This window comes from Garra rufa, chromosome 9, assembly GCF_049309525.1.
Source record: "Garra rufa chromosome 9, GarRuf1.0, whole genome shotgun sequence".
Lineage (NCBI taxonomy): Eukaryota > Metazoa > Chordata > Actinopteri > Cypriniformes > Cyprinidae > Garra > Garra rufa.
The window spans coordinates 17214060-17234017 of NC_133369.1; the positions used below are offsets into that span (position 1 = coordinate 17214060).

The 19958-nt window shown below is 33.8% G+C and overlaps 1 protein-coding gene across 2 annotated transcripts in view; it reads right to left on the reverse strand.

Annotated features, from left to right (window-relative positions):
• The window catches only part of hivep3b (HIVEP zinc finger 3b), a 91452-nt gene that overhangs the window by 23227 nt on the left and 48267 nt on the right, over positions 1 to 19958 (reverse strand). Inside the window, exon 1 of one of the 2 annotated variants that reach the window (XM_073846736.1) lies at positions 9732 to 9854. The exons of the other annotated variant lie outside the window; for it this stretch is intronic. The gene's annotated coding sequence lies outside the window, so the exon portion shown is untranslated. Of the gene's footprint in view, positions 1 to 9731; positions 9855 to 19958 lie in introns of those variants that run through there. 2 annotated transcript variants of the gene reach the window in all.

Here is a 19958-nt window from a genome sequence, read left to right on the forward strand (position 1 = left end):
AAAAGCAATTTTGATACCCCGCGTTTAGAGAGCGACTCCCCAATGCGCGCAAATTAGGCTACATAACATATCTAGGCTGTTATTAGTATGTGGGCTATAATAAGTTGTGTAGTTGTGTAGATAGCTCTGTATCATGGTTGGAAAATTCGGTCTCTATTTGCACTTTGAATATTGAAATAGTACTTTGATCGTGCCAGATTTATGGACCAGCAGAGCAATGGAACCATATATGAGCATGACGATCCATTAACCCCTTAACTGTTACTCCCATTTTTGATCAGAGACGTGAAAATGAAGAATTGAATCTTAAATCTTTATAATTCATGGACAAGAACAATTAGTAATATGATTTTGATGTACATTTTCCATGTTAATGCAATGTCTGAATTTAAACTGAAATTTTAAGTTTTCATCTGATATATCATTTCTTATTATTTCTAATGTGTAATAGGGAAAAAGGCAACAAGAAAGTCTGTCTGTGAAAAAGGTCAGAACTCCTGTTATAAATTAATCTACGAGACTCTTGTCATAAATTATTTTCCTACATAATTTGTAACACAAAAAAATATCTATTTAGGAGCCTTAGACCTTTCCAACGATATATAGTTTGTCATGATTAGATAAGTATTTATTTGTAAAATGGTAAAGTAAACTTGGGCATCCCACAGAGTGCACGGTGACGGCCATAAAATGTTATGTTTCTAGCTAAGAATCTTTAAATCGCTTTACTCTGACATAATACCTTTGTATGTTTATTTTTTAATGTTTAATGGTGATTTTTTATGTTTACATTATTACATTATTTTTCATTACATTTCTTTAAATTTAAAGCAAAGTTTATTTTGTCTTATTTTACTGTTGTTTGATAACCTAATGTTCAGGGGTAAATCTTTAAAATAAAGAAGTTCTTCAGAATCGTTTGAGAATCGTGATCTTTATTCTGAGCAAAAAAAATCCTGATTCTCATTTTATTCAGAATCACGCAGCTCTACTAACAAGCATCTAAACTTGTAAAATATGTGGTAAGTACTGCCGCTGTAGTATAAAGTTACACAGAGCACGTGCAATTGCAAATCTCAAAAGCGAAAGTAAAATGATTGTGCATTCAAAACGGCAGTTTCAATGACCCGCATATTAATAGCGGTTAAATATATATTTTTCTCCATGTGTGAGCTACCGAAATGAGCCACTCTGTGAAACAGCCAATCAGAGCAGAGCTCATCATTATCATTCCTAAACCTTCCAAATAAGGTAATAACAGACCATTTCATTCTAGGGACAAATCCTAGGAGTGTAAATGGACCTGTAAAACAGTTTCTGGAGAACTTTTTCCCTTTCCTATGCCATATACCTTCTATGTAGATATCAGAGAACAATTTAAAATATTGTGTCAGTGTATTCTATGGCACCTTTAAAATACACCAATTCAAATAGAAAACAAATATTTTCAGATTATGTAATTTGTATGAAACATGCATACAGGCGCATTTACTAGCCTACTGCGGAGATGCCGAGTTGCTGAACTTCATTTTATAATCCGAAAACAAAGAAAGCACTAGTTAATAAATGATTAAAATGTTAATGCAGCCTCGTTACTGTTTTTTGTGACACATTCATAATTATTACTTTTGCTAGTGTGCTGTGGCAAGCTTTATGCGTGCGTTTGAGTGCTTATTACACTATGTAGGCAATTAAATAATATAAATATTAAGTTATAATATCTGGCCCACGGCTGCAGCCAGGGTGGAACAACAACACAAACTATGACAGTTATAATCGCATGTACTGATTATGTGCTTTATTCAATGTTAAAAATGTCTAATGTGAGTTTGAATATCATTTTGCATGACATTTATAGCTATACTGAAAGCAACAACAGATAGTTCACCTCAGATCTTGAAAATAATTTAAGCAAACATATGTTAAAACTGCGAGCCAACAAGTGTTTTTCATGACAATTTTTCCTCTTCACTAAGTTTTGTCTATTGGTCTAATTCTTGTTTTGGGCTTCTTTTTCAAATTAACCATACATTGGGTTAGTCACTTAATTATCTTGTGCTACATTCCCAGTCTTCTAAATTATGCTTCACCGATGAGTTATCACAAAAATAGACTGTTGAGTTGTGCGATCTTACAATTAATATATATTACATGAAAGTTAAAGTGTTGCCTATGTAACCAGTTAAAACTTGAAGTGGTGATGAGGTCTTAAAATGTATGGAAAGGGTCTTAAAAAGGTCTTAATATGGTATTAAATTGGATGATTCCTGTATACCCTGGAGTAACAGCTCACTACCAGTTACAAAAGCCACTGTAACAGTTTGTCACAGCCAATTAGTTGCATTTTTCATCAGTTCATTTCTTACATTTTCTTTCGACTATATTCTGGCCTGCCATCTAGTGGCGAAAAATTTTATTTTGGCCCGATGCCAAACTTACTTGCCGACCCCTGACCTAGGATGGCTTGAGGGTGAGTAAATCATAGGGTAATTTTCATTTATGGGTGAACTATTCCTTTCAGCAATGATATGCATTATTTTCACCTAGTGTAAAATAATACAAATAATCCACAGAGTTACACACTAGAATTTAATAAAAGCACAAGGGTGACTTGATTTAGAAACCACCTCTCCTATAGCATTTCAGCATACATCAATGTGCTTAAAAACCACTCCAAACAACATAATGGCCCACAACAGAATACAATAACAGTTTTCAAAAGGTAAGCACCATCCACATTTCCTTAAATTCTAGTAAGTAGTTTAAACACACTGAAAAAAAAAAAAAAAAAAAAAAAAAAATGAAAATTAGATTTGGTTTCACTTTCAAGATTTGCTGGCATGGTAATTTGATCTGAATCACGGATTGTGGATGAACTAGTAAACCAGCCTCTGTATGTCAAAAGTCTCACATACTGTTAAGAAAATGTAAAACGAGCATGCTTGAGTAAATTAAATAATAAAACCGTCAAGCCATGTCTTAGAATAGCCCACAGACGCTTCTAGACAGGAGTAGAAAAACACGTTTTAAAGCTCTCCCATCTCGCTTTTTCTCTGCCTCCCACTGTCCTAGTGACAACTCGCCAGATTTGATAACAGAAATGTCACCTTGTTCGTCGTATGTTAATTGCACCATCAAGAATGACATAAATATCTCCGGACCGGATGCGGATGGCTCGTTTCTAGTGGTTTCCAGGTGTGCTGACCCTGCTGGTGTAGAACATGGGTTCTTTAATGGAGTTGAAAGTAGATTCAAGGACTCTAGAGGCCACGTAGCGGCTGGAGTAAATAAGGAGACCATCTTGATTCAAGGAGCTCATTTTGTCTAATGCTTTATAATTACAAACAATGCTTACAAAACTGATGGCAGCGCGCTGGCTTTTAACTGATCATAATAATCCAATCACGCTGTATATGAAGACAATAACTCATTGTCTTCATCATGTCAGGTCCATTAAAATGGTGTTTTTTTATTATTAGTTGAGCAGAATGACGGATAAAGAGTTAGTGCTTCGCTTTCCAGCTCTTACTCTTGGCAACCTGGCTCCGGTTCCCATGGAGACAGGCCTACAGCTAGCCACAGCAGATGGAGGGTGAGCTGGAGGTCTAAATTTGTCCCCCAGCATCCTATCTGAGTGTAGTGGCACGCAGGCAAGAGGAAGTAGATAAACAGGCTGACCTCCGCACGCCAGTGGTAGCGTCTTCTGACCCCACGTGTCCCCTCGCTGAGACCTCAACATGTTCATCAAAGACAAACCGGAGGAGGCGGTGCCACTGGCCCACGCCGCCAGAAGGCCCCTCCTGAATGTCACGCCGCAGGAGTCAGAGGCACACCTCACCACCCCGCCTGTACTGGCACAAACATCAACATTCAGTAAAGATCATGGGGGGAAAGACATCACGACCCCTCTGAACCGTGCTGGTTGTCGTCCCTGTCCAACACACAGGAAACATCCTTTCCTTGCGACGAAATGATTACCGACGACTCAGCTGCGTTCCAGAAAGACACGTTATGTTTACAGAGCAATGGCCAGCCAATATGAATATCATTTGCTTATGCAAAGCAGTCAGTTACCGCAATCTATTTATGTATAGTGGACCGTAAAAGCATAGAATTACACCTTGAGACTGTTTTCGGAACAAGGACCTCACGTGGAAGTCCACATGCCACACCCTGTTGTGCGCCTGCAGTCTGTTGGCCCGGTGAAGTTTGTGCTTGTGTGGATACTGTGATTGAATTACCAACAAAAAAAGTGTTCGCTCTGGACAAAAACATGAACTTCCCAACATTATTTGAACACTCGGTTCAAAAGCAAAGCTGAATTTGGACAAAGGAGTAGAATAAATAAATAGGCTTTAGGATGAAAAAAAAGGAAAGGGCTAAATGCATTAAATAGTTATGTAATACAAAGGAAAATAATTAAACATTTAATTAAATCAAAACAAGACAAAACCACATAAATAATATAATTATATACAGTACCCTTCAAACATTTAGGGTCAGTAAGATTTAGTTTTTTTTTTACTTATTCTGCAAGGACACATTAAATCGAGACTCACAGTGCAACAAAAGATTAGAAATGTTGTTCTTTAAAGAATCCTAGGGAGATTTTCACAAAAATATTAAGCACAAGTGTTTTAACACTGATAAGAAGAAATGTTTCTTTAACACCAAATCAGGTTTCTGAAGGATCATGTGACACTAAAGACTGGAGTAATTGCTTTGCCATCACAGGAAAAAATGTAAAATATATATTAAAATAGAAGAGTTTCGCAATTTTCACGTTTTTTTTTTTTGCTATAATTTTTAATAAAATAAATACAAAAATGAGACTATTTGAAAACATTAAAACAATCTTAGACTCCAAGCTTTTCTACTCGAAATAAACAGGAAAATAATAGGGATACAATGATACCAAAATCTCACGATGCGATAATATATCATAAGTCCATGATATGATATTTGACAAATTTTGTACATTTTAAATGTAAATGATTCTATTAAACGCACTTTGAGAGTTCAAAATAAGAGCTCCAACCCATGTTTTTAACTAAGAAAACTTAAGTCAAAAAGAAGTCAGTGAATTTGTGACTTGTCCCTGAATTTTAAAGGGGACTCAACCCTCTTTTTATTTGTGATATACTGTCTCAGTCTAATTCTACACTGGTGTTTTAGGAAGCCAAACTAATTAGAATATAATAATAATAACAACAACGACAGTAATAGTCATTTATTGCAAAACAATGACACTGCAAAATAAATTAAAACGAATATTTCATAGGTATATTATTTTTGCTTGATGCTAGTAGGGAAATTACAATACTTCTTTCCTAATTTCTGCACTTGAAAGAGACTGCAGTAATGTTACCCATTTAAACCATTAGCGTCAGCAATTCATACTGCACTTTTAGATTAGATTTAAAACTAAAGAAAGAAAATTAAACTTCAGTGAAAACAGGCTTACAAAAACGCATCTCACTACAAATCTGGAGAAATGCTGTAATCACCTGCCACAAAAAAATAAAGCATAACTGTTGGCCGCTTCATTCTCAAACACGCTAAACTCACAGTACATGCAATAAACAAGTTCACTTCATTCATTCACTGTGAACGGAGACGTTCTGAGGTGCAGAAAACACCGGATCATGAGCTGATCGCCTAAATGAAGTGTGCGCTTCGCTCCGAAACGTGCAGCGAAAAACAGACTTGATGAAGGGATTAAGCCTAGGGCTGCACGATTAATCGAACGATGTTGTGAGGCGCGTTTAGTCAATGAAGCCGGTACTTTTGATTAGTAGTAAATCTCCATCACGTGCGTTCAGCTGGAGCGGCAATTAATACACCGACGTAAATCACTGACAAGCTACGCCAAATCGCGTTCAAAATCGCATTCGATTTTGAGCGCGATTTGGCGTAGCTTGTCAGTATTAAGCCCTAATTAAGCCATATTGCACTTTCGGTTTTAGTTCATTTTACAAATACTGTGCCAAAGCATAATGGCCCAAAACACAACTTTAAAGACCTTTTATGTTAGAATAATAAGTTTAAATATATTTCAAAATATATATATATTGCCCAAAAGACGTAACGTTTCATATCGTCATGTGACCACGATAATATTAAGTCACTTTTGCTATCGCAATATCACAATATTGATAATACCGCTACATCCCTAGAAAATAACAACGTTACTTTGGCTAAAATTCCTCAATGGTCATGTAAAACAACACCCTTTTTATCTCGTCAAAAACAGCTCTGTTTACAGCAACCCATTTCGGTGCATGTCTCTTTAAATGATAATGAGCTACTGCTCACTTCACCCCTCTCGCGTTTTGGTGGCGCGTAACCATCAGGAACAAAACAAATCCACCGCGTCAGCATCAGAAAACTCTTATGTTCACTTTTACATCCAACTACAAAACTGTATTGCTTACGAGACATTGTTGTGGAGCGGGTTGTGGGCAGGGCCTTAGTAGTATGACGTCATTCCGCTCAGTAAATCAAATCAGCTTGATAATTTAGATTGTTTTGAGGATTATAATAAAGGAGGTAATGGATTTTTATCATTGTAAGGTGGTTGTGTCCACACATTTACATGCCAAGACATAGCCTTGCATCCAATGCGCCCTTTAAATAAGCCTTATATCACCATAACGCTATGAACTATTTGGTTCACCTCACAGACCTTCAGATGCTGGCGGATGAACAGGGGAGTTCAAGAGGCTTTTTGTGTTTACTTTGATTAAGGAGCAACAAGGGCAAATCAGGTCAGCAGGTCTTCAGTTTCACCAGCCCAAGGTGCTTGTTTCTGAGCAGGTATGCATATCAACAAAGAAGCACAAGATCCATGCTGGATCAGTTTTTTTTGTTCAGCCTCACCTTCATTTCTACTATTCCTTTAAAAAGGTTTAGACCATGAAAAACATTACTAGGTGACACATGCCTACTTTAAGCGTACTGCTAAACACGGCCACTCAGGGCTTCCATAGTAACCCGAGACAAAGAATGAGAAAGATGAGCTGTGCGAGTTTCATTCATTTACATTCACAGAGGAACAAGTGGAACGGCTCAGTCTTCCAAGCCACCCACAACATCGTGCTCACGGGCCCGTCAATCACCTCACCCTTCGGCTTTCAGAGCACAGGGCTGATAGGAAAATTCCGCCCACATCAGGAAGTGAATCAAGCAGCGCTTCTAACGGGGAGCGACGGTGAATCAGATGGCCCCCAGAACTCTAACAAGCGCACGGGCCGGCCCACACAGCCGCCGCTGAGCGCTCTGATATGATTAGTCATACTCCGGCTGCATTTCTGAGCTTCTTTATTCCCTCGTTACCGCCACCTCTCAGGTCTCTCCTGGCTTTAACCTTCCAAAAACAAAGCAGTGTTAATGAGGAAGCCTCTCAGGGCTTTTCAGAAGTGCACTTTACCTGTACTTCACATCCTTCTCCTGATGGAGAGATTCTCTAAGTAAGACATGGAATATAAGGGCCTCGGACGCCGCGAAGAGTTCAAGCTCATCAGATTCGACACACTAGCACAGTGAGTTTAAAGACGCAATGTTTCACCTAAAGATCCTACAGTCACACAGCCTCAGGCGGTTTCAACTCAACAGATTCTTAGAAAATTAAGAACCTATTACTTGTAAGACAAACAAAGTATTTGTTTACGGAATGACTCTGAGTCATTTATGACGAATTTCCCTTCACTGGATGTACAGAACATGCACAAAAAAAAAAAAAAAATCTTTAAATGTTCTTAGTCATTATTTTTTATTTTTCAGTAAAATATCTAAACATAAAATAGAAGCCACACACATAACATATGAAGGCAAAATAAAATAAAAAACAATAATAATAAAAATATATATATATATATTGTGGAAATAAAAATACTGTGGCCATGATAAAAAAAAATAATAATAAAATGAATAAATAAAATAATTTCCCTTCACTTGATGTATAGAACATGCAAAAAACACTTTTAATGTCTTTAAATATTAAAATGTAAAATATCTAAACAATATATAAAATAAAATAAAATAAAATAAAAATATTGTGGCCATGATAAAAAAATAATAATAAAATAAATAAATAAAATAATTTCCCTTCACTTGATGTACAGAAAATGCAAAAAACACTTTTAATGTCTTTAAATCTTAAAATGTAAAATATCTAAAAAATGAAGAACCTATTACATGTAAGACAAACAAAGTATTTGTTTACGGAATGACTCTGAGTCATTTATGACGAATTTCCCTTCACTGGATGTACAGAACAAATCTTTAAATGTTCTTAGTCATTATTTTTTATTTTTCAGTAAAATATCTAAACATAAAATAGAAGCCACACACATAACATATGAAGGCAAAATAAAATAAAAAACAATAATAATATATATATATATATATATATATATATTGTGGCCATGACAAAATGAAATAAAAATACTGTGGCCATGATAAAAAGAAAATAATAATAAAATGAATAAATAAAATAATTTCCCTTCACTTGATGTATAGAACATGCAAAAAACACTTTTAATGTCTTTAAATATTAAAATGTAAAATATCTAAACAAAATATAAAATAAAATAAAAAATATTGTGGCCATGATAAATAAAATAAAAATACTGTGGCCATGATAAAAAAAATAATAATAAAATGAATAAATAAAATAATTTCCCTTCACTTGATGTACAGAAAATGCAAAAAACACTTTTAATGTCTTTAAATCTTAAAATGTAAAATATCTAAACAAAATATAAAATAAAATAAAATAAAATAAATTCCCTTCACTGGATGTACAGAACATGCAAAAGAAAGCAAAAAAAGAAGAAATCTTTACATGTTCTTAGTTATTTTTAATTTTTCAGTAAAATATCTAAATATCATTAAGCTGACATTTACTTTAAAAGTAAACTAGAAGCTTCACACATAATGTTAAGGCAAAAATAAAACAAAATAAAATAAAATATCATGGTCATGGTCATGATGAAATAAAATAAAATAGTGGACATGATAAAATAAAATAAAAAATAAATAAAAAATTAATAAAATAAAATAACGTGGCCATAATTTAAGAATTTGTTTACACAATCTAGTTAAATGAGGGAATTAATTAGTGGCCACAAATTTAGTCATGGGAATGAATTATTAATTTGTGGCCATGATTGCCATTTTTCTTCTGCATTAATTTAGAATTTGATGAGATTATTTCATGTTTTTTTATTGTTATATAAAAATACATAATGTTTCTTTTTTGTTGATTTGTTTTTAACACAAGTCACACTACTTTATTATATATACAAAACAAGAATTATAAAAATGATTTGACATTATTCAAATAAAATAAAATGACAATAAACAAAAATTAATTTATTACTAACTTACATCAACGGCGTTTCAAACCTGTTTACACCAGTTTCTTGAATGAGAGATATTCAACAGTTTGTCCAAGCTGCTCTTTTCCACACAATCAAAATAGCGCAAAAGGGTTTGGAATAACATAAGCACGAATACATAATGGCAGAACTATCATTTTAGGGTAACTGTGTCATTATTTCAAAGTATATAATCACGCCTTTATCATACTGAAATGTTTACTAAAAAAATGTTTTTGCAGTGCACACACACATCCAGTCCCATGTAACGTAACTCAGATGCCTCGCATTCAAAAAACACGATGACATTAAACTTAAACGCACCATTAACAAAAACAGTCAAATACTCACTCTGAAAACTGATCCCCTCATGTCTAGTAATTCCAGTTAGCGTTCATTCTCCAAACAGAACAGAGCGTACGCTCGGATAGACGGGAGGTAGTGCCGTCCATTACCTGAGGAGTTCTGCCACCTCACACTGCTAAAGCATGAATGAAAGCCACCAAACGACACAGCGGATATGAATGTTTGTGTTTGAGTGGGTGTACTTCTGTGAAGTGAGTGAGGGGGAGGAGGGCGAAGAGGGGAGAAAGACAGAGAGAGAGAGAGATGGGAGGGGGAGAGTAAGAGTGAGAAAGACAAGGAGTAAGAAAGCGAGTGGGTGTGAGAGAGACATGGAGACACATGGCGGGAACGAGGTGGCGGAAAAGGGTGTGTGAATGAACACGGTTACACTGATTCAATAACAGACTTCTCCCCCATGCACAAGGACAACCAGGAGTGTTATTGCTGGGATGACCAACTGACAAAGCCAGAACGGAGAATTGAAGGAGACATTTACACTTTGAATCAGAAATGATCACTAGAATGTAACTTAACTATTTCATTTAATTTTCATTATTTTTCTAAATGATTGAAAAATGAAAATTCTGTCATCAATTACTCACCCTCATGTCGTTCCAAACCCATAAGACCTTTGTTCACCTTTGGAACACAAATTAAGATATTTTTGATATCTGAGAGCTTTCTGACCCTGCGTGGACAACAACGCAACTGAAACGTTCAAGGCCCAGAAAGGTAGTAAGGACATTGTTAAAACAGTCCATGTGAAATCAGTTGTCCAACCGTAATTAATTGAAGCTATGAGAATACTTCCTGTGCACAAAGAAAACGAAAATAACAACTTTATTTAATAATTTCTCCATATGTCATGGGACTCTCATTAAAACTGACACATCTGAATAAAGTTGTTATTTTTATTTTCTTTGTGCACAAAATGTATTTCCATAGTTTATAACATTACGGTTGAACTATTGATGTCACATGGACTATTTTATCGATGTCCTTACTACCTTTCTGGGCCTTGAACATGTCAGTTGCGCTGCTGTCTATTGCAGGGTCAGAAAGCTCTCGGATTTCATCAAAATCTAGAAATTTGTGTCACAAAGACAGGTTTGGAATGACATGAGGGTGAGTAATTAATGACAGAATTTTCATTTTTGGGTGAACTATCCCTTTAAGAATGAAATGTATTTTAAACATAAAATTTATACAATAAACTAATTTTTTTAAATATTATGAATAATTGAGTATCATTATACAGTATAAAAAATATATATAAATAATATTTATTAGAGCTGCAAAAATACTAGTTGCGAATAATCAATATACTGTGAGTGTACTGTGCATATTTAATATGTATATATAAACACACACATATACATGTATTTATTAAGGAAAAATATTTTAGATTTATATATAAAATATTTATATAATGCAAATTATACAAATATAAATTGTAAACATTTTATAGTGTTTATAAGTGTTTACATACATTTAAATACATGTGTGTGTTTATATATACACATAATAAAAATACACAGTACACACACATAGTATGCAAACAAACTTTTATTTGAATCGATTAATCGCAACTAATCATTTTGCAGCTTTAATATAAATATGTGACCCTGGACCACAAAACCAGTCATAAGGTTAAATTTTACAAAACTGAGATATATACATCATATCATATCTCAATAAATAAGCTTTCTATTGATGTATAGTTTGTTAGGATTGGACAATATTTGGCCGAGATACATCTATTTGAAAATCTGGAATCTAAGGGTGCAAAAAATTCAAAATACTGAGAAAATCACCTTTAAAGTTGTCCAAATTAAGTTCTTAACAATGCATATTACTAATCAAAAATTACATTTTGATAGGTTTACAGTAGGAATTTTACAAAAAAATCTTAATGTAACATGATCTTTACTTAATTTCCTAATGATTTTTGACATAAAAGAAAAATCAATAATTTTGACCCATACAATGTATTTTTGGCTATTGCTACAAACATACCCCAGCGACTTAAGACTGGTTTTGTGGTCCAGGGTCACATATAGGTTTGGAATCAGTAAGATTTTTAATGGGTTTTAAAGATGTTCTTATGCTCATTTATTTGATCAAAAATACAGAAATATTATTTCAATTTAAAATAACTGTTTTCTCTGTGAATATATTTCTCTGAAACAAAGCTACATTTTCAGCATCATTACTCCAGTCTTCAGTGTCACATGATCCTTCAGAAACCATTCTAATATGCTGATTTATTATCAATGTTGAAAACAGTTGTGCTGCTTAATATTTTTTTGGAACCTGTGATACTTTTTTCAGGATTCTTTGATCAATAAAAGGTTAAAAAATAGCATTTATTTAAAAAAAAATTTTTTTTGAAAGAAATGAATACTTTATTCACTAAGAATGTGTTACATTAATAAAAAGTGATAGCACTGATTTACATTGTTTGGATTTTTTTTATTTTGAATAAACGCTGTTCTTTTCAACTTGTTATTCGTCAAAAAAAAAAAGAAAACATTTTTAATAAATCAGCATATTAGAATGATTTCTGAAGGATCGTGTGACACTTTAGACTGGAGTAACAGCTGATAAAAAAGTTTTGCATCACAGGAATAAATTATATTTTAAAGTATATTAAAATAAAAACTGTAATAACATTTTGCAATATTACAGTTTTCTATATATTGATCAAATAAAGGCAGCCTTGATGAGCATAAGTGACTTCTTTAAAAAATATTAATCTTACTGATCCTAAACTTTTGAGCAGCAGTGTATATTGGTAACATTATAAATGACCTTACCATCACTTTTGACTGATTTAATGCAACCTTTATAAACAGAATACAAAAAAATCTTACTGACCCTAAACTTAAGTGTCCATACTATTAAATACCGTCTCTAATCAAAAATATTAGATACATGATACACTGTAGATGATTTTGTCTTAGTACATATGAATCAGTGACTACTGAATTGCAGATGAACATCATGAGTAGATCATATGATGTCATTACACAGATGGGAATTTGTTGGCTTACGGTTAGTGCATTACTGTCAGGTCAACTCAGTTCAGCCTCCTAACTTCAACTGTTCAATTGAAAAGCCCAGCTCCATATTTGGATGATAAGATCATGATGAGGCAGACCACTGACTGGGTGGAGCTTTCTCAACTTTGGAAGCACATATGACTACTGTATTTGTGAATGTGCCCAAGTAAAGATTTGCCACACAATCTAAAGAACAAACTGATTTTGATATACTCTGATATACTGCACGAAAGCTTTAAAACAAGATATTGCAGATAACTACTGTCTAGCTCTCAAATATTTACTTTTTCAAACTATCAACTTATTGTCCACACTTATTATAACACTCACACATCCACATGAGCACATGCCAGGATTTATCACAACAGCTCCTGAGTGTGAAAAGAGGTCACAGTTATAGGAAATTCCTCCAGGGCTGAGGCTCACAAATGTCCCTGCTGCACAAACAGAGAGTCGTGATAGTGCACTGTGGGCCCATGAATCAACACACTCCAAATGGGGCTTTCCCAGTGAACGAATGACACCAGCACTAAGAATCCTGGGAGAATTGAACTGCCTACTACTGATGCCAACGCCACTGAAAACACTCTCTTAGGTGTTTTTAATCAACAGGTTTTCCTCATTCTTGATTTTTAATTAATGTCACCACATGCTAATACAAACAAACAACTAAAACGCAAGTACCTTGCAGAGGTGAAACAAAATTTAATAAGAAAGCACAATAAAGAGCAGTTCTTTTTTATATCACCATTTGATATCTAAAGAAAGTGACTAATTTTGAAAATTGCTAGATTTTTAGATATTTAAAACACAGTGGCAAAGTGTTTTTTTTATTAAAATAAAATAAAAATATATAAAATAATAAATTAATACAAATAAAATAATAAAAAAAAATCTAAAAACACTAAATATTAGACAATACATTCCAAATTTACACAAAATGCCACCATAAAAAGTCAAATTTGGCCTCTGGAATTAATTTAAGGAGACACAAAAAAAACTTACAAAGCCATCAGAAATGCTAATATAAAAATGAAACAATAATAGATAATAAAATTAAATTAAAAGTGAAATTGTAAAAATAAAAAGTATTAAAATATACAATTAAATAAAAAATAAATATATTAATAAATCAATTAAAATAATTAAAAAAAGAATCTGTAAAAAATATATAATAGAATAAAATATCATCAAATAATAACAAAAACCTAAAATAAAATAGAAATATTTTAAATTTAATTTGTATTTTATTTTTTATATTTCGTTTTACTATATATTTTTATATACTTTATTTTAATTTAATTATTTTTTATTTTATTATACATCTTCATATACTTAATAATATATATTAAAATGTAATTAAAATAAAGTATATAAAAATGAATAATAAAATAAATTACATTAAAATAGTAAAAAATTAAATATAACAAATCTGTAAAAATATATATAATAGAATAAAACATAAAATAATAAAAAATAAAATAAATAAAACTGTAATATATAACAAAATCACATTAAAAGTAAAATAGTAAAAATAGAATATATAAAAATATAATAAAAAAAATAAAATCTAAAATAAAATGAAATTAAAATAAATGTGTATATATATGTAAAATAAAATTTAATTCAATAAAAATTGCCCCTTAGAACTGGTTTTCAGGAACAATATTGCCCCTAAAGATAAAAGTTCATTTTTTTTTTTTGCCCACGATTTTACAGTTTGATTTTTTTCTACCTCATTTCTTCAATCCACCTCCAATCCCCCTGATTTCTTTCTCTCTCCTTTTCTCTTTCCTTCTTTCTCTCGGTCTGTTTTATCAATCATCCCAAATGATTGTGTGACCTTCAGCGTCATGTGGAGCAGGGCAGTGTGCCGGCCCTGGGGCCGTGCGTGTATTGTGTCTGTCTGAATGTGATCTTTGTGGCGATGGTCAGCCTATTTAAAGGAGGGGGGGGCCTGTGGCCAGGCATTGCCCATACTGTAGCCCTCTGGGAGGGGAACTCACATTTCCGTCATCTCTTTGTCTTCTGTTTTTCCAAGAAGAGATGGGACAACAGAGGCTCTGTAAATCTGATCAACAGGCCGAGTGCTGTGCAACAATGGCATGACGGATTGTCTTGTTAGACGAAGAAAGAAAAGCTGGCCCAGTGTCCTTGGACCTTGTTAGACAATACAACATATGAAATAAGAAATAAAATAAATTGCATTGAATTAGAAAATAATCCTGCCAACACCAGACCGAAATGAAAATAACTCTTGGAATACCTTGATATCACAAAAACTACAGAGATTACATAATAAAAGTAGGTTTAGAGTCGGTGTTGTTTCTACAACCTGGAACTTCTCCAGGAAATGGTTTCAGCCTGAGGCTCATCGCTGCTGAGGCATTTGTATAAACATGACAGAGTGCGTAAGGACCACTACCTTACCAGGTGTGTTTACTTCACACAACCTTGTGCGTCAAGATTTCAAAGGAGTGCCATTGTGATTCTTTTCATTTTCTAGAAGTCAGCCCTCATGCTGTGGTTGCCAGGGTGTTGCTATGCGGTTTGTTATAGGCATTAACTACAGTGCTGCTAGGGGGTTTCTAACTAGCCCAAGTCAAAAGAGCCAAACCTCTCTATGATATTCTCATTACTCAAGTTCAAAGCTCAAGTTCAAGTTTAACTTCTCTGACTGATCGCAGAGGGGCACATTCGTTCATTCTACACCTGGTCATCCCACCCTTGCCTAACCTAATGTATGAGCAATAATAAATACTATTACTATAAACTATAAAAAAATAATTAAATAAAATTAAAATAAAGTATATAAAAGTATAATATAAAATTTTATATAAATATATAATAAAATAAAATATTAAATAAATTAAATTAAAATACAAAAAATTTAATATAAGAAATCTGAAAAATATATGTAATAAAATAAAATTAAATATGAAAAATAAAATAAGATTATAGAATAAAACGCAAAAAATAAAATAAAAGTAATAACAAATTAAAATTAAAAATGAAATATATAAATGAAACAAAAATAAATTCAATAAAAAAATCTGTGAAAATAAAATAAAATATGAAAAATATGAAACAAAAAAAACAATATATAATGAAATTTAATTAAAATAAGATCAAGTAAAATAGTACAAATTTAATATATAAAATATAATGAAATAAATATAAAATATAAAATAAATGAAAATAATAAGAAATAAAATATTTTAAGAATCTATTAAAAAAATGTAGAATAAAATATAAAATATCAATAATAAAATAAAAATAGATCTAAAACACTAAACACAAAGATTTTTTAATGGAAATATCAGACATCAATATACTACAGATTTAAACTACACGATAAAAGGTCAACCTAACCTAAAGTATGAGCAATAGTAATTAGCAAGCACTACACTTAAAAATAAAGGTGCTTCACGATGCCATAGAAGAACCTTTTTTGTCTAAATGGTTCCATAAAGAACCATGAACATCTGAAGAACCTTTCTGTTTCACAAAAGGTCCTTTGTGGCAAAAGAAGGTTCTCCAGATCATAAAAAGGTAAGAAAGAGATGGTTATTTAAAGAACCTTTGACTAAATGGTTCTTTGTGGAACCAAAAATGGTTCTTCTATGGCATTACTGTTAAAGCACCTTTATTTTTTTTTAAAGAGTTTACTACTAAGAATGAGCATTGTGTGGTTGCTGAACGTCGGGTATTGCTTTTCTTCCAGGTGGATTGACATGCATAAAGAAGCTTGCCATTAGTCTACACCTCCAGGGTGACATCTCCACATGACTGCTGTTTGTTATTCTCATTCAGACTCTTATGCAACTAATGCGTCTTCTCCGGAAATTCAGCCGCAGGCGCTAAAGCAACAGTTTAAACAGGTGGGGTCCTGAAAATTTAAGGAAGTTATTTATAGAATGCAGACACCATTCTCAGTTTTAAAAAAATAGTTCAGCCAAAAATTAACATTCTGTCATTAATTACTCACCCTTATGTCGTTTAAACCGGTAAGACCTTTGTTCATCTTCGGAACACAAATTAAGATGTTTTTGATCAAATCTGAAAGCAGCAACACAACTGACACGTTCAAGGCCCAGAAAGGTAGTAATGACATTGCTAAAATAGTTCATGTGACATCAGTGGTTCAACCATAATGAAGTTACAAAGATACAAGTATACTTTTTGTACACAAAGAAAACAAAAACAATGACTTTGTTGAAGAAACTATTGAACAAAGGCTTTATTTTTTGTTTTCTTTGCGAACAAAAAGCATTCTCGTAGACAGGGTTGCCAGGTTTTCACAACAAAACCCACCAAAATAGCTACTCAGAAATAGGTTAAATGTAGTCCAGTCGAGTTTTGGTGGGGTAAAATACACATTTTTGGCAGGGTTCCCCTAGGTAAATTTCGCATTCCAGGTCAGGTAGCAATGGTGAGGAAATTTTCACACCAGTTAATACTTTACATTTCAAGTAAAATGAAAGTGTGCATTTTACTTTCACTTTCAAATCCGGCTTCAAGCAACTGACCCTTCGCAAACACCTTAACTGACTTGCGATCTGACCAATTATAACGCAGAATCCTCCATTCTGTCCAACAAACAAATCCGACACAGGAGAGTAGATTAACTTCGGTGCTTTAATTAAAGAAGAAAAGACGATTGGATGTGTCATTGATCTAATAAGACAATAGAGTAATCTGTCTATCTCACTTTCCTTTGCTTTTAAATAGCTTGTAAAAGCACCATGTACATTTTACTTTCACTTTAAAAATAGCGGCAATTCTGAGTCAATTGCTTGAAATTTTATCAACTTTTATAAACAAAGTTTAAATAGGTATACAAAACTAAAAATCAGTAAACACTGTGGAAGCAAATAAATAATAAACATAGAATGTTTGTTTTAACCCACAGACATAAAAACAACCCGCGCCAACAGTGTGAAAGGTTGTATCAGCGATTTCTAGCCTGAAACATAAAGTGTCAATTTCAGCTGACCTTTCTTCACGATCCGCTCGCTGCCTGCCCCATAAATTGTCTGTGAAAAAAACGCGTCTCTCTGGTCAGCCTAGGGTCCGAGATATGCCAAAAAAAAAAACAATCGGCACTACCAACCTTGTGGACTTTCGTACTGGTGCAGGGATGTGAGGGAGGCGGAGCGAAAGTCCACAACACCAAACCCCTGACGCTGATTGGTTGGAACACTGTTTGTTTATCTGTGGAAAGGTTGGTGCCGATTGTTTTTTTGGCATATCTCGGACCCTAGGCTGACCAGAGAGACGCGTTTTTTTCACAGACAATTTATGGGGCAGGCAGCGAGCGGATCGTAAAGAAAGGTCAGCTGAAATTGACACTTTATGTTTTAGGCTAGAAATCGCTGATACAACCTTTAATGTAGCTCAATTCTGCGGGAAAGCCATGGACTTGGCAACACTGTTATAGCTTTATAAAATTAAGGTTGAACCACTGATGTCACATGGACTATTTTAACAATGTCCTTACTACCTTTCTGGGCCTTGAACATGGAAAGCTCTCGGATTTCTTTAAAAATATCTTAATTTCTGTTCCAAAGTTGGACGAAGGTCTAACGGGTTTGGATTGACATGAAGGTGAGTAACTAATGACAGAATTTTCATTTTTGGGTGAACTATGATTTTAACGAAACTATGCATTTACAGAATTGTATTTAGCACTCTAAAACAGGACTAACAATGAATTCTGCTGCCTAAGGGAACATGATCGACGTGTCATCCAAAGTTGAAGTCGCTCGTTAAAAAGAAATTAATCCATCTTTTATCAAAGTCATTAGAAGCATACAGATTTGAAGGGATTTAAAAAGGGACTCTTGGACTAAAAAAGCTGGCACTATGGCAAACTTTCCCAGCCTCCTGAGCTAAACCCTCACTTCTATTAGTGTTCTCCTGCAGTGGGAGTGATGAGGGTTTGTTTTTAGAGCGAGAGCGGTATAGGAGGCCTATGTCTCCTCGCCTGTCACCACCCAGCTTCTCTCCAGAGGGGAGATGGTTAAAGGTAGGGGATTGAAAGTCAAAAATAGCGTGATCCCCAACGATATAACACCCACACATGAAAAAATGAATAACTCACAGCCAACGACACTCCCTCACACCCCTGATGGCAAACAGAGATAGTAGTTTGGTTTGGAACAAGCATCCACAGTGCCCCTCGTTGTGGCCGTTATGTTCGCCCTCTTGAGCAATTCCACACTATTTTCTCTCATAACCGGTCAGACTCATCTGTCATTAAGGTTGCATGGGTAATCGTGTAACTTCGATATAAGTTATAAATGCTAGATGGGCATTGTGATGCAACGTGTACGTGTCAAGCTTTACGAGGCACATTTATGTCATTTTGGCCCAAACCTGGACTGTAATTTAAATCAAATTAGCGGTCTTGGATTTGCAGACAGATGAAATGTATTTTTGCACTGCCGCCCACAAAATGAGGACCTATAAAAAGGGAAAAGGTAAAAATGGATCTGCTTGTGAAAATATTTGCACAGAGATTTCAAATGTCAGACTAAATAGACAACAGGGCTTTGGGGTTCAAGAAAAGAACAAATCAACAACCAGCAATTGCTTAATTTCTTAGGGGCTTATAGGCAGTTGGTTGACACTTTTTATCCGCAATGATGGTGGGGCAAGACTAGGAAGTCCAGCTCTTTAATTACCCTTACCTAGAACTGAGCTTGCAACTTTAGTAGCTCTATTATAGTAGATGCTTTTGTGGCTGGAACTAGAAAAACATTTACCATGAACGTTTGGATGAGTCACTTTGGATAAAGCACGGATCACGTAAACAGACATACAATGTACCGAATGTGTTTGGCTGTAAATAAGTGGATAAATAATTGTGATTGTGAATAATTAAGACTTTTATTTCTCAAAATAGCAAGGCTGCATTTACACTACCACTTTTTGATCCAAAATACAGCAAACTGAAATATTTTTTCTATTTAAAATAACTGCTTTCTAATTGAATATATTTTAAAATGTAATTTATTCCTGTGATCAAAGCTAAATTTTCAGCATCATTACTCCAGTCTTTAGCGTCACATGATCCTTCAGAAATAATTCTAATATTCTGCTTTGTTGTTCAAGAATTTTTTTTTATTATTATTATTTAAAACAGTTGAGTACATTTTTTTTCCAGGAG